Consider the following 17,002-nt stretch of genomic DNA (forward strand, 5'->3'; position numbering starts at 1 on the left):
AATGAGATCATAATAAATGGACATCTATGAAGTGTGTGGCAGGCATTATATGTGTTACGTCCTGTAAACTATAAAGCTCTCTAACAATGACGATATTATTGCCCCCTGCCTCCCAGAAAAAAACAGGAATGCCAAAGGAGAGGAGAGATGCTCAGAAAGATACCAACTTGTATATTCCCACAACTTGGCTTAGAATAAGTTACAGCACTGAGACACATTTCCCAGGAAAAGGGGAGAAGGAGAAAGGGGATGAAAACCTACCGACCATCCACAGTTGGCCAGGTGTTGTGATAATGCATTGCCTATATTTTCACATCTGCTTTCACACTAGACATCAGCTGGGGTTGTCACTAACCATTGGCAGTTGAGGAAGTCAGGTCTTAAACTGCAGTGCTAAGGGGCAGATCTGACTTCCCTTCCAGCCTGTCAGACTCCTAAACACTGTCTGCCCCACTATGTAGATAATCCAGGATAACCTTTGCATCTCAAAGTTAGAAGCACAGTTAGTAGAGGGTCCCAAGGAACTACCTTATCCAATAAACTCATTACATAGAGAGTCAGAGGTAAATTTGTTGCAGGATCATTGTTTTGTCTTGAGTAATTTAAGGGTAGAGTATAATTCCCATATAAAAGATAAATTTTTGGCTGAGCACGGTGGCTCATGCTTATAATAATCCCAGCACTTTGGAAGGCTGAGGTGGGCAGATCACGAGATCAGGAGTTCGAGACCAGCCTGTCCAATACGGTGAAACCCCCTCCCTACTAAAAAATACAAAGAAATTAGCTGGGCATGGTGGTGCACACCTGTAGTCCCAGATATGCGGGAGGCTGAGGCAGGAGAATCGCTTGAACCTGGGAGGTGGAGGTTGCAGTGAGCCGAGATTGCACCATTGCATTCCAGTCTGGGCGACAGAGTGAGACTCTGTCTCAAAAAAAAAAAAGAAAAAAGAAAAAAGAAAAAAGAAAAAAAGATAAATTTTCTTATTCTGTATTTCCATAGTTTTCCTACAATATTAGAGGCCTTGATCTTTTCATTTCAAGTAGACAGGTATTCCCCAAATTAAAAGACTATTATCTAAACTATTTCCTCAAACCACAACTTTCAAGGGTAATGTGGATATTCTTCTGACAAACACACATTTTTTCCTGTTCCTTTCAAAATTACAAGAAATTTTTCTTTTCTTTTCTTTCTATTTATTTATTTTTTGAGACGGAGTCTCACTCTATCGCCCAGACCTGAGTGCAGTGGAGCATTCTCGGCTCACTGCAAGCTCCGCCTCCTGGGTTCAAGCCATTCTCCTGCCTCAGTCTCCTGAGTAGCTAGGACTACAGGCGTCCGCCACCAAGTCCAGCTAATTTTTTGTATTTTTAGTAGAGACAGGGTTTCATCATGTTAGCCAGATGGTCTCGATCTCCTGACCTCGGGATCCGCCTGCCTCGGCCTCCCAAAGTGCTGGGATTACAGGCATGAGGCACCGTGCCCAGCCAAAAATTTTTGAAATTCAGGAAGACCTGCATAACGCAGTGGAAATGTACCTAATTAAAATTCTGTTAGACCAGTTTCATTTTCTTGGTCTATTGCAAAACAAATGATTAAATGTAAGTGCAAACAACACATCTTCCTGATGATATTGGTATGTTTTTTCCTTTAAAATTAAAGTAATTATTCGCTTATGAAGCAATTTGTTTCTGTAGTTCATCAACTGTAGTCTTAGAACCCAAATCATTTAATACACTTTGCAAAGGCTTATTCGTTTTAGCTGAGACACGGTTGTTCTCAATTACATAGTTTTCATTAATTATTCTGGACTCTAAATAATTTTGGATGTCTCCAGTGAATATACTTCCTTTATAACTTCTCTGATTACATCTGTTTATGTTATGAATGCCAGCCCAAACAATTTCTCCCTCTCCTCTCCATTTCCTTACCCACCTCCCCCCACCACCTCCTGATACACACACTTCTGCCACTCTCCCCTCTGAAATCACTTCCAAATACAAGAGGTTTAATGCAGTCTCTCTTCAGAGTGCCTCCACTGGTCCCTTGGTCACTCATTTGATAAGCCTCTTCTTAAAAAGATGTTGTCTGTCACCACCCACATCCAATCTATCCCAATTTCCCATGTGAAACTTTCTCTAACCCTTCCCCTACTCCACATCTTTCCCAGTGCCATCATCTCTCACATGAATAATTGCAATAATCCCTTATCTGTTTTCCCTTTTACCATCATGATCATCTTAACTTTATCCCCACTCAATTTCCAGAGTTATTGACTGAAGCAGAAACCTGGCTAATTCATTCAACCATTAAATCTCTTTGGCCTGTCACTCGCAGAGTAATTTTTTTAAATGTTTGGAATCTTAAAAGTTTCTGGGGAAGAATATCTTGGGGTTCAAAAAAATCAAGAGTTGGGGGTGGCAGCTGGGGGCCACGAATATCCTTGACCCCTTTTGACTTGAAGAAGTCCTCTTTTTTTGTTTTGTGATTTATATCTAAAATTTCACTGAAGACAATGAGTTACATGGATTAAAACAGTTTGAGAACCTGGCTACTGGCTGAAGTACATACCCTCAGGAATCCATGGCCAAGTCCTGACCACTTTCTGACTCATGCACTGACCAGTAACATGCAGGGGAAGGGCTGATACCTTCCTGAACACGCTGTATTTTTTTGTGTGTCTCAGCTTCTGTCAGTGCTGTTCCCTACGTCCCTGCCCTTCCCTCGTTTTCTCAATCCTCCTGTGAGCATGAACTAAGATGTATCCCTTCCAGGCAGGCTTACTGGAAGCCCTGAGCTGTGTAATGGTGTTTGAGTCTTTGCTTCCACTTTGTATCATGCTTTGTCATTTTTGACTGGATGCTGGACATCATGTATTAAAATTAGTAGATCTTCTGAAATGAAATGTATTTTCTTCCTTCTAAAATGATTAAGTTTTATTCTGAGAGGCAGATAGACAACAAGCAGATTACCTACTAGCTTTAAGTTTGTTAGGGTTGATCTATTTCTGTGGCGCTTCTGTGATGTCAACTGAGAACCTGGGGTGTTGACCAGGCTTCTTCTATTTTCAAGAGAACTTGAACTGTACCTCTGTCCTCCAAGCACCTTGTGGCTACTAAGATATCTGCTCAGTACTTTATTGGCCCAATTACTGTTTTCTGCAGGATCTCTTGGAGTTTTAAATTGAACAGCTTAGGAGCTGGTTAACACCTCAAAGGGAGATTGCACACAGATTTGGGGGCTCACTTAGCAGAGTTTCCCTCTTTTCCTGTATCCAGGCTCAGCTTCTTTGATGATCTGGATCCAACCTCTCCCCTTAACCTAGCAGAACTATAAACTTCTGCCAAAAATCTTCCATGGCATTATGACTTAACAAGTACTCTCAAGGAAGAAGCAGGGTGAGTGGAGCTTGCCTCTGTGTGTCTTCCTGCTCTCAGGGACTATAACGTTTTGAGTCCTGCCAACTTGACTGCTGTCATGCTTTTCAACAGCCATCATAATTTCGTGTATTCTTTACAGTTTTTATAGTTGTGTTTGTACGAAGCCTATCTAATGTAAGCCACTTCATCATGATCAGAGCAGGAAATGCATGTGTTTAGCTTTGATTTGCATATGATGTTATAAATTCATTTATATTACCATATCCGTTGTTATATATTGTGTTTATCACATCATCCTTGTCTATAGGCATAAAAGTAGGCTTCAACTATATAAACAAAATCATGACAAAAAGATAACGGCCTTGTTAGTAGAATCAGAAATCAGTGAACTCAGGGTTTCTAAAATTCCCCTTTACACAGAGTAAGATTGGCTTCAATGTTAATATAAAGACAGAGCCAAAAGGTGAAAAGTATCCCAGATATTTGGATTGGTGCTAGACTAATACACACACCTAATGCACACACACACACACGCACACACATACACACGCCTGCACACAAACACACTTCTTTACTTGCTACTTCTCCAAGATGGTAGAAATTCTAATTTATCACATTTTCATAGTTTATGTGGTCCATCCTTTATTACTTCTTTATTTTTTACAGTAAATATTCTCCAAACTGTCCATTTCTTTTTTTTCACTGGTAAATAGGTTTGTATGTACTATTTTGGAAAGATTTCAAATGCCAGGGGAAATTAAGGCAAATTGTTTTTCTTTACTCTTCATTTTATAAAACCTATACTGTATATCATTCAACTCTATTGTATCATATTGACAGCATAATGACTTCCTTAGAAAATCAAGTTGACTTTCATCCCAAATCTTTAATACATCATTAAGACTCTGTATCAAGACCTACTATATCTTTTGGATTTTATCAAAATTGGTGGCTCAGTATTACAGAAAGATGCCAGGTAGGTCAAAAAGTGCTCAAAATAGGAAGTCTAAGATCCTGGGCCCGTTTCCATTCTGGGGGACAATAATTAATCAAATACCAACACCAAAGATAGAGTTCACAACAACAATATCTTGCATTCCTCTTGTCTGAGGTGTCATTGCTGACTGACTTTTTTTTTTTTTTTTTTTTGGTCACTGAGGTGACCAAAACTCTCTGCCATTGTCCAAGATAAAGAGAACATCACTGAATTACTGTATATGCCCCCCCTTTAAATATTTTTCCACTGAATCTTGCAAAAAAAGATCGTAATAAGCCACAGTTGTTGTTGCTTCATCTTAAAAGAGGGTGGAGAAGGACTATGGTTTTGATGATGACGTAAAGGTTGTGAAACACTGTTTAACAGTAATGGGTTCTCTAATAATGATCTAACACAAAAACTATAAAATGAATAGCTTAGTTGGGGTCAGGGGAACATGAATTTTAAAAAGTAGAAGAAAACATAGTTTTATACACAAATGAGAGAAACATTTTCAGATAGAAAACATCACTGGTGTCATCAGTTTGCTTTGATTATAATTTAAAGAAAGAGATTGCTTAAGGAAAAAATTTAAGTAACTTTATATTCTCATTTCTTGGACGTTGTCATCTCCTCCAGAAACCCGAAGATATGTTAGAGTTAAAGTTTCTTAAAAAATAAACTGGAAAATGTACTCTGTCCACAGTAGACAACACCAATGTTTTAAAAACTGGATTATGGCAATTCTTCATTGTTCGTTTGCTTTCACACTGCTCATGGCTCTCTAAAGTGGTCCCTGCTCCTTACTTTTCTTTGCCGTGTCAGATGTGCGAGGGGCACCCTGGCATCTGCTGCCTACCCCTGGTCTCCTCCCATATGCACTTCCTGGCCTCTGAGATAACAAGTATCTTCTCCTCCCACCCGGTTCCCTGACCAAAAACCGAACCTATTCTCCACTGCCTAAACAGTTTCTTCCCATCTTTTCCAATTGCATAGAAGAAAATCTACCTAAGCCCTAGTGAATCTTCCAGTTTTTTCTCTAATGTTCTTCAATATGTAAAATTGGAGGGTTTTTCATTTTCAAAAAGACTTTGTGAAATCATGTGTTTCATAAACTTTGCCTTGATTTCCAAATGAAATTATGTATATATAATTCACTGTGGAAAATAGATTTATATATACTATTCTGGAAAGACTCCAAATGCTAGGGGAAATTAAGGTAAGTTGTTTTTCTTTACTCTTCATTTTATACAATCTTTTCTGTATCATTCAGCTATGTTGTATCATGCTGAAAGAAATATGGTATGGAACAACAGATCACAAAGAAAACCTTTGGCAGGAAGAATGGATCTAGAGCACTTAACATAGTACTTTGCATAAAAGACCTCAAATAGCTGTGGGATTCAAAGGTGTTGACGTGTGAGCAAGTTTCATCTTGGGACACTTTGGGTAGTGTTGTACGAATCCCAATATATACTGGGAATAGTTATAACTTCACAAGAAAAATGCATTTTTGATCTTAGTAATAATAGTAACATACATTTGGTGTACGGTTTTTTGACACACACAAAGATTTTTATCTGTCCTGGATAGTTTAACTTTCAGAAGCAGTATACAATCATTATCACCATCTACATGATCAAAGGAAGTTTAGAGAACCCAGCAACGTGCTGGCTCTGAGCATCTCAGTTGCTGGTCAGGCAGTGATGGTGCTGGCACTCAGCACAGTCAGGCCAGTGAGAAACACTTCCAGGCAGGGGTCCATGACCTTGCAGTCCCCTCCAAGGAAGGTACTGGTGTCACCTTAGCCTGCAGCCAAGGAAAAGGATCTTGGCAGAGATCCAAAGACTCAGCTCAGGTCACAGAGGTTGGGGACCACATTTGTGTCTGCTTTGGTTTCAGTTCCCAGGTGACATGGAGGACAAAGTTTGGATGTCGAGTCAGATGAATTTTTGTGAAATACTCCTCTGAGTATTTCTGTGAAACCTAAGTTAAAAACATAGTTCTTTAAATAAATAAACAAATATTTGTTAAATACAAATTGTACCTAACATGTCCTGAAATTTCACTAGGTGCCTCCTAAGATCGACTCATTTAATTTTCATAACCACCTCATAAGGTATATTAGTCTGTTCTGGCTGCCATAATAAAATACCATAAATTGAGTGACTTAAACAACACATAAGTATTTCTCACAGTTCTGTAGTCTTGGAAGTCCAGGAACAAGGCATTTGCAGATGTACTTCCTGGTGAGGGCCCAATTCTTGGTCCTTGGGGTGTCCTTGCATGGTGCACAGATGGAGGGAAAAAGAGAGGGAGGAGGGGGGAGACAGAGAGAGAAAGAGAGAGAAAGTTGTCCTTTTATAAGAGCCGCAATCCCATCTTGAGGGCTCCACTCTTATGACCTAATCATCTCCCAAAGGCCTCAGCTCCACATTGGCGGTTGGGGCTTCAATGTATGAATTTGCTGGGAGATGTCAATATTCAGTCCATAACATGAGGTGTGTCTACTATTACTCTCATTTTACAAATAGGGCCTGTGTTTCCCAGACAAGAACACTGAGGTACAGAGAGATGAGATTCCTTTCCCATTGTTCACACAGCCTCTATGTGGTAGAGGCTGATGTGAATTCTATCAATTTTCAGTGCCCGTGTGTGCCCACTCTACTACATGGTGTCCCTTCTACAGGGTTTGCATGCAGGCTGGTCTGCTGGCATGTCCTGGCTCTATTTCTCAGTAGCTGTACAGCTAGTCAGTTTCTTTGAGTAACTGAAGGTCAGTATCCTCAGCTGGGTACAGCAGAAGATGATAAAACCTATCTTGTGTGTAATTTCAAGTCCTAAATGCAACAATGCACATAAAATGTCTAACATAGTGCCTGGCTCATTGTATGTGCTCAATAAAAGTTAAAGATAATTAGTAAGGCCTTCAATAATAAATACTGAATAAAAGATAACAATTGTTATGGCTGTCATTACACCACATCATCTCTTAAATTTAAGAGATACTCTTCTAGCTTGTCCGCACTCTTCTGGAAAAAACTGGAAAAAGGGCCAGGCACAGTGGCTCATGCCTGTAATCCCAGCACTTTGGGAGGCCGAGACTGGAAGATCATGAGGTCAAGAGATGGAGACCATCCTGCCCAACATGGTGAAACCCCGTCTCTACTAAAAATACAAGAAAAAATTAGCTGGGTGTGGTGTTGCACCCCTGTAGTCCCAGCTACTTGGGAGGCTGAGGCAGGAGAATTGCTTGAACTCGGGAGGCGGAGGTTGCAGTGAGCCGAGATTGCACCACTGCACTCCAGCCTGGGGACAGAGCAAGATTCTGTCTCAAAAAAAAAAAAAAAAAAAAACTGGAGAAAGATGGAAATATTAATATATATACACAATACACTACAAATATGTACATATTCACTGTTAAAATATAAAATATTCTATTCAATATAGAAATACGTGGAGTAAAAGTGACAATCTCCCTTATGCTCCCTCTGTTCCATCTCCTTCCGCAGTGATAAGTGCCATTCATTACAGAGAATATGATTAGGCATAATTTCGGGGCAAGTGGAATATTTTTCCATATAGCTTTAAAAATTTTTGTGAAGTAACTTTAAAAATGACTACTCAAGTGCAGCTAGCTAATTTTTTCAGACACTGTGACATTCAGCTTCCTAGTGAGTTAAACAAAAATAGCAGAAACAGTTAGAAATTTCATTTTTCTCAAGGATGTACAAAAAAGCGACCGTAGAGTTTCTCCTCAGATTAATTCCACAAGCATTCAGGAAGGCCACTCTACAATTCAAACTGAATCATTATGGTTTCAAATGCAATCCCATTCAAAGTTACTCAAGGGAAAGTCATTTGCCAGAGCAAAATATCAGGATAAAATCAGCAGTAGTCAAGACTGGAATCCTGCCTTCCTGTGCTGAAGCCGTGCTTGTCTTCCGTAATTCCCTGAAGACAGACTTCCCAAACTGGGTGAGGATTATACCCAGATGTCAAAAGGCAGAGTGTACATGGTGAGTGTATTAGAAATGGTGAGATAATAGGTGGCAGAAAGAAATTTTTTGCCCTGCTGGCCTCTTAGTTCTCTCTCTTCTTTCCTCTGGTGATAAGAAAGTCTTTGTAATATAGAATGCAGAAGCTACAATTTTGCTGGCAATTTATGCTTTGACGTTATGCTGTGAGAGGCAGGCAGTGTTAACGGGTGAGAGGCTTGTTTGTATCTTAGACCTGCCATGCCAAAGAATGTAAAAGGCCTGCCTCTTACAACTGCCCTTTCTTCGTGGATCTGGCACCACAATCAACATGATTTTAAGACTTTTTAGAACCCCATTGGGCTGGAGCCAAGACCCTGGAGAAGCGAACTGACGAGTAGAAGAGATCAAAGCAAATGAAGGTGAGAAGAGGAAGAGGAAGACAGGCAAGGGACCACCCAACCAAAAGATATCCTGAAACAAGGAAGGAAACCTTGGGGCCTCCTCTGTGCTTGGAATATTCAGAGTCAGCTGGTTTTCTCTTGGGGTAGACTTGGCCTGAATGCCTTTCCAGACACTGCAGAGTGTCACTGAGGAGCTACATTTACAGTACCCTTTACAATCCTGCCCACAAACAGGTAATGATCCCTGTGGTCTGAACTTATATGAAGGACAACTGATCTCTGTATGAGATAAAATGCATTAATTCTCAGTGGCAAGCTGCGGTTGAAAAACTTGGAAATATTAAAGAAGCAGGTAAACCTACAATCACCTGAACAAATGGTCACTGTGCTGATGGTCTATGTTAAATAAGACACTTGGTGCTCAGGGAAAATGAGCCATGTTTAAGGTACAGAATCAACCGTACAAATAAAAGGCAAACGTGTTGCTCATGGATAAACATCATATAAGCTGTACCCCACAGTGTGAATATCAATTTGGCCTGTTTCTGCCTAGAGATAGAGTAAGGGCATTTGTAGACACAGCATGTGTGCAGGAGAGTTAACATAGCAGGGCTAACATCTCTCCTTTGAAAGGCCCACTGGCAAGGCTGGCCCTTGCCTGGTGTCTGGGAACTGAGAATTGGGAGTGTTCCTGCAATTCTTGAAATGATACCAACAAGCTCAATGTACCTAAACTGTTTATACAGACGATGTGGTTTGTGCTGAACACCTGCTTTCCTTCTGGAAGTCTAGAATTTGGTTATGTCCTAGGCAAGGGTTGGCTGTAAGCCCAGGGCCCAATAAAATACCCCTGGGCTCTGAGTCTCAAATGAGCTTCCCTGATTGGCAGCATTTCCCACGTGGTGTTAAAGCTCATTTCTGCGGAGTCAAACACACCCTGTGTGACTCCACTGGGAAAGTACCCTGAAATCTTGTACTTGGTTTCCCCTGACTTTCCCCCAATGTCCTTTTCACTTTGATGATTTTCCTTGAGCCCTGCTTCTGTAATCCATCTTAGCCACGAGTACAGCTATGTGCTGAGTCCTATGGATCCTCCTAGCAAATCGTCAAACCTGGGGGGTGTTTTGGGAATCCATGGCCCACTATGACACTTAGATTTCTGAGAAGTTACATCTTTATGTTTGGCAAAGCATCTTTGAAATTTCATATATAAGAAGAAAACTTTATGTGCCAGATAGTCGCTACTTCCCCATCCTCTGTCCCTGCTAAGGGAAGCGGCCGTGCCTCTAATAGGCCCGGCAAAAGCCTTGCCCATAGGGCGTGTTTGGGCAGTCCTACCACTCTGAACTGCCCGCAGCTCACTGACCTAAGGGTGGACACCTGACTCAAGCTGAGTCCATCAGATTTTCTTCCCCCAAATTTGAATGAGGGTGCTGAGAGGCTGAGTCTACCAGTTGGACCTTGGAGAAAAGCTGACGATCATGATCGTTTTCTTTCTGCTTATCTCTACACTGCCTAATGGAATAGTGCAGTTTAAGTGTCTGCCTTAGGAAGGGCTTCATTATCCCTCAGCTTGCTTCTGCTCCTCTGCTTTGCAGAATGGTTCCTCCTTGTATTTGCCCAATTTAATATTCTTTACATATCACTGAACTTGCCTATTCAAAATCTCTCCCCCCTCCTCTGTGGAGGGCACATGCAAACCTTGTTTCTCCTGGCACCCTTGAGGCCGAGTACTGGTCAAACTCTATTAGGAACTAAATAAATGCTTGACAGTAAATGATTGAATAATGCCTGTCCTCAGGGCTCATCCTGGGTGAAACCCTGGCAAGGTTTGTTTTTACTACAGAAAAAAAAAATCCCAAGATTTCTTCACCTCTGCAGTGAATTTCCTTCATCTGTACATTTGGTGTAAGAGATTTTATTAAAGGTCAGACTTAAGGTGTTAAATTTTTTTTCAGAAAAAAGAAGTGAGCTGAAGTCTAGCAGCACAAAACTTATACTATGGACAGGAAATATTTCAGCTGATATACTAGGTAGAGTCAGTGTTAGAGATTTTCAACCCTGTGAAGTATAGCTAGTAGCTTTTAAAACAAGTGAAAAAATAACATATTAGAGAATATATAGGTCTAGCATTTACGGAGAGAGGGTAGCTTTTTGTAAATTTAAGTTCATAAACTAAATTATCTGAAATTATTTTACATGCCTCTGCTGATTACAATGGAATGGTAATCAGTGTGTCTAATGTGTCAGGCTCCGTCCTAAAATTTACCAAGAAAAGGCATCTAAACTGATAAATATGGGTGTCCTATAGTGTCAGGGCAGCTATCTAACCAGGCAAGCAGGAAATGCAGGGCAGCCTCACCTACCCTTGGCAGGAGAAACTGTGCTTTTGATTACATGGAAATCCAGAACCTTGGCTTCTAACTCATCACTCAGAGGAGTGAACCAATTATATTATGTAGAAGTTTTCTTCAAAAACCTTTAACTTGCAATTCTGTTCTTGCCCCTGTTGGATTATTTTAGTTCTCTTTTGGACTTTTATTTCTTCATTCATCATTTGTTTGGCTCTTGTTAACAACCAGGTACTGCTTGGGACACTGGAGTTATAGCACTAAACAGGACAGACACTCCCTGAATGTTATGAGGCTTACTCTCTAGTAGAAAAAAATAGAAGTAAATAAGTGAAAAATAAGCAGGATTAACTTATAAAGAAAACTGAAAATTTTGATATAAAAATGTGACTTCTGAGACAAGAATTGACAAAATACTAATTTTCTAATATCCATAAAGAATTATAGGAGAGCATTGCTGTGTTCATCTCTGCTTAACATAATATTTCTAATAAGGTTCCATGGTTTTTACAATAACAGAGAACAGCTAATTGTACTTCAGCCATAGGCAAAATTGAGTTAACTCATGCTACGATTGTCAATCTTCTTAAGCAATTGCTTGAATATTAATTGATGGCAACGGGTCAGGATACAGAGTCGTGCTGCCAGACTCCAGGGAGAATACAGTAACTTAATAGCAATTTGCCATCTAATATGATTAAGTTTGACTTTCTATTCCAGAACCGAAGCAACATAATGCCTTCCTTTGCCACATTTAATGATATGTGTCTGAGAAATCCTGTTTATCATTACTGAGTTATTTCATTAAATTTATTGACATAACCTTTCCTTAACAATGAACACAATCAGTTATAATTACTTAGGATCTTTTTTCTTATAAAGTTTCAAAATTTCAGCTTGCATCAAATTATGTAATTAGCATCAACAATAATATACAATGCCTGCTTCTACTGAAATAAAAATTTTAGTGAAAATGGGAAGAGATGGTCTGTTCTAATTTAGTTTTTTTGCTATTATTAATGTTTTTCAGGAATAGCTCTCCATATTTAGAATTTTTATTACTTTATTTTTCATTACTCTGTAATGGAGAAGAGTGGGAAACAGAAGCGATCACAATCCCTTCCATCCCGCAGCAGTATGCGCTTCACCTGAGGCCAATGGACCTCCTGTGATGTGGCTGAACTCACTAAAATCTTTAATCTATTGTAGAAGAGTGGAAAAGGGGTGGCCCTCCCAATTTCCAAAGTTGTATTTGTCATCTATAACGCATCACAAGCCTTGTAAGTTACATCAACACCATTTTCTACTGAAATCTGCCCTAGCGTTTCAGTACACTGGGAAGCCTGGAAATATGTTTTGAACATTTAGACACCTTTTCCCAAGGATAAGAACAGAATTCCAGTCTCCCAGGTGGCACTATTGGAGCTATCCTTGATTCTTCCCTCTCTTCTGCTCTTCATTCAGCCATCACGCCCTATTCCCTGCACAGTGGATCTCAGTTGCTTTTTTTCTTTGTTCTCATTTTCAGTGCTCCCAGTTTCTCCTCCTGCCTTCAGTCTCTCATCTTCAAGTCAACCTATGGGATGGAAAGTAAAAGGGAAGGCAGGGAAAGAACAGTGGAGTGTTGCACTTCATTTAACAAAAAGAATTCTCTTAAGAATTTAGATAAATGCAGGACTTTGAGCCACAAGGAAACAATATACACTTTCTTGTTAATGAGTAAGTGTGCGGCTGATGAAGTGGCCTCAGATGTCCCTTTTCAGTTCTTAGTGTCACCCTCACGCTCTAGGAGGCAAAGTTCCAGTAAAAACAGAGACACTTAAACTGAAGCACAAAACAGATCCTACCCAGATAAGAATGTGGCTCATCACTAGTGGCAATAAAAAGAAAAACTGGGAGGTCTTTGCAAACAAAGAGGAAAACAATGCTATATCATTTATTATAATTGAGGTTGAGCCAAACTCAACATTCTTATTAAAATTCCTTTTACATCTTTAAAATGAATGCTGCTTCCAAAGTTAGACAGAAATATACCTGCAATTAATTTTCAAACATCAACAGGCAGATTATTGTTTGTGAATTATTCAATCCCATTTTTAAACCTGGTTTTGTCCACTATTTGTACACATCTCACAAAAAGAGTTGAAGCCAGGAAATGGATGCATAATTCTGAAAGTTTCAGTGGGGACATACATAGAGCTATATTGCTACATGAATATGTAGGATAATCTTCACTTTCAATTACTCTTTTTTATTCATATTCTCCATTATTTCCGATAATAACAATTGTTTTACAGTAATAAGCAATAGAGTAGCATTGAAGTGATCAAGGAATTAGTTCTTTTCTTTGACTAGCAGTGTGATTCTGGACAACCCAACTCATGGATTTGAGTCCTTTGCCATTGAAGTTAGGGCTGTCCACATGGGGTGGTTTGGATGGGCTGAGCCATGGCTGAAGGCAAAGGCAGGCATCTTCCTACAAGACAGTCAATGGGCAAGGTGTGGGCATGTGTAGATGGTATGTCCTCTATAGATGGCTGTGAAGCAAGTTCCTAACTGAACTCTGCAGTGCAGGACTGCTGTGGAACTCACTACAATGGATACTGAATGATTGTGTCCACCCTGTAAATTCATATGTTGAAGTCCCAACCCTGAAGCAACTGTATTTGCAAACAGGATTTTTAAGGAGATATAGTTAAATGAGATAATAACAGCAGTGCCCTGTACTAGTCTGCCTGGGCTGCTATAACAAAACACCACAGGCTGGGTGGTTTAAATGACAGAAATTTATTTCTCAGAGTTCTGGAGTCTGGAAAGTACAAGATCAAGGTTCCAGTTGATTCCATTTCTAGTGAAGGCTCTCTTCTTACCTTGCAGATGGCCACCTTCTTCCTGTGCCCTCATGTGACAGGCAGAGAAAGCTTTGGTGTTTCTTTTCTTCTAAGGATACTAGTCCTATTGGTTCAGGGCCACATCCTTATCAGCTCTTTGAACCTTACTTACCTCCTTGTAGGCCCTATCTTCAAATGCAGTCAAATTTACAGTTAGGGCTTCAATGTAAGAATTTTGGGAGGACACAATTTAGTTTATCGCAGGCCCTGATCCAATAGAATTAGCGTCCTTATAAGAAGAGACACAAAAGAACTTGCTCTTTCTTGTTCTTTCCATGCATACACACTGAGGAGAGGCCCTGTGAGAAGTCAGGAAGAGAGCCCTCACCAGAAACCAAATCCATGGGAATATTAATCTTGAAATTCTAGCCTCCTGGTCATAGATTATCTTACAGAGCTGCACAGTCTCTGATGCTGATGCCCTCTTCTGCCTGAGGTCCCTCATGATCCACATGTCCCTTGGTCTCTTTTCTCTTGTCTCTTTTATCTCCCAGCCCTTCTAAACTGGTCAACCCTAATCCCTTCCCCCAGAATAATCTGGTTGTCTATCAATTCTCTTAACTATTGTTTGTTTTTAACTGTACGTGACACATGCTTTTGTAGGGCATTATCTTTTAATTAACACACACACTCTTTTCTCTAAAAAGAGGCTCTCTTTTGTAATTTGGAAAATCTCTAATGTATATTATATTGTCTCTCATATGAATATTGACCCTTTTTTTGAGACAGGTTCTTACTCTGTCACCTACGCTGGAGTGCAGTGGTGTAATCTCTTACTCTATCACCTACGCTGGAGTGCAGTGTGCAATCTCTTACTCTGTCACCTACGCTGGAGTGCAGTGGTGCAATCTTGGCTCACTGCAGCCTTGACTTCCTGGGTTCAAGTAGTCCTCTCACTTCAGCTTCCCAAGTAGCTGGGACTATAGGTACGTGCCATCATGCCTAGCTAATTTGTGTGTGTGTGTGTGTGTGTGTGTGTGTTTGTAGAGACAAGAGTTTTGCCATGTTGCCCAGGCTGGTCCTGCCTGGGCTCAAGTAATCTGTCCTCCTCGACCTCCCACCATGCTGGGACAACAGGCATAAGCCACATGGCCAGCCCACTCTTTCTTTTTGCCCAGCCAACTCTTTCTTTTTGCATTTCTACTAGAACAATACTCTTTCTCCCCAGCCCAACACATGTCTATGGCTAAAAAAAGGCAGTGTCGGCCGGGCGCGGTGGCTCAAGCCTGTAATCCCAGCACTTTGGGAGGCCGAGACGGGCGGATCACGGGGTCAGGAGATCGAGACCATCCTGGCTAACACGGTGAAACCCCGTCTCTACTAAAAAAAAAAAAATACAAAAATCTAGCCGGCCGAGGTGGCGGGCGCCTGTAGTCCCAGCTACTCCGGAGGCTGAGGCAGGAGAATGGCGTAAACCCGGGAGGCGGAGCTTGCAGTGAGCTGAGATCCGGCCGCTGCACTCCAGTCCGGGCGACAGAGCGAGACTCCGCCTCAAAAAAAAAAAAAAAAGGGAGTGTCTCCGTGAGGAATGTGTGAATAAAAATAGTACCTTAGAATATTTGAATGTTATTTCCTTTCTCCTAATACATGAAAACAAAAACAAAACAAAAACAAAACCTGATCAGCAAAGACTTGCAGGCTAGAAGGGACAATACACAAACACAGAAACAACTATGCCAAACAAAACGAGTGATTAATGCTGAAAAAGAAGTTCAATTACCCTAAAATAGGAAACTAATTAAGGTTAGGAAACTTGGGAAATGTTGCCTAGGAAATGTATTATTTAACTTACACTTTGAAGAATGAATAGGAGTTTGAAAATGGGACATGATAAAATAAGGCCTCCTAGGAGATGATACATATATAAGTGAAACTGTTCTTAAATATTTAAGGTGAAATGTTCCATAAATGTGCTCATTATAAATATGTCTATTCTTTTATTTAAAACAGTTTTATCTGGAATTCCACTTGGAAACAGTCTGTTAGTTGCTGTTTATGTTACTTATCACTTGTACTTGGAAGTTTAGAGAAAGCTCTTTACTTATTTAAGACATTCTTATTCAGGCATTTCATTATTCCATATTTCTTTTCTTCACATGCTCAGTAAATTAAAGTAAGATTTAACAGGCAGCCTATAAAATGGGAGAAAATATTTGCAAACTATGCCTTTGACAAAGGTTTAATATCCAAAATCTGTAAGGAACTTAAACAACTCAACAAACAAAAAAACAACCCCATTAAAAAGTGGGCAAAGGATACGAACAGACACTTCTCAAAAGAAGACACACAAGTGGCCAAAACAAACATGAAAAAATGCTCAACATTACTAATCATCAGAGAAATGCAAATTGAGACCATAATGAGATACCATCTCATATCAGTCAGAATAGATATTATTAAAAAGTCAAAAAACAACAGATGCTGGAGAAGCTGCAGAGAAAAGGGATCATTTATCCACTGCTAGTGGGAAGGTAAATTAATTCAGCCACTGTGGAAAGCAGTTTGGAAATTTTTCAAAGAAATTAAAACAGAACTGTCATTCAACCCAGCAATCTCAATCCTGAGTATATACTCAAAGGAAAATAAGTTGTTCTACAAAAAAAAAAAAAAACACATGCCCTAATATGTTCATTGCAGCACTATTCACAATAGCAAAGACATGGACTAAACCCATATGCCCATCAGTGGTGGACTGGGTACAGATAATGTGGTACATATATACATGGAACACTATGCAGTCATAGAAAAAGAAACCATGTCCTTTGCAGCAACACAGATGCAGCTGGAGGCCATTATCCTAAGCAAGTTAATGCAGGAACAAAAAAAAACAAATACCACATGTTCTTAGTTATAAGCGGAAGCTAAACACTGGGTGCACATTGGACATAAAGATGGGAATGCTGCAGACCACGAGATGGGGGAGGATAGGAGGAGAGTAGGGGATGAAAAACTACCTGTTGGACACTATGCCCGCTACCTGGGTGCTAGGATTATTTATACCCCAAACCTCAGTATCACGAAATAA

Source organism: Trachypithecus francoisi, unplaced genomic scaffold (assembly GCF_009764315.1).
Source record: "Trachypithecus francoisi isolate TF-2019V2 unplaced genomic scaffold, Tfra_2.0 Lachesis_group7, whole genome shotgun sequence".
Classification (NCBI taxonomy): Eukaryota; Metazoa; Chordata; class Mammalia; order Primates; family Cercopithecidae; genus Trachypithecus; species Trachypithecus francoisi.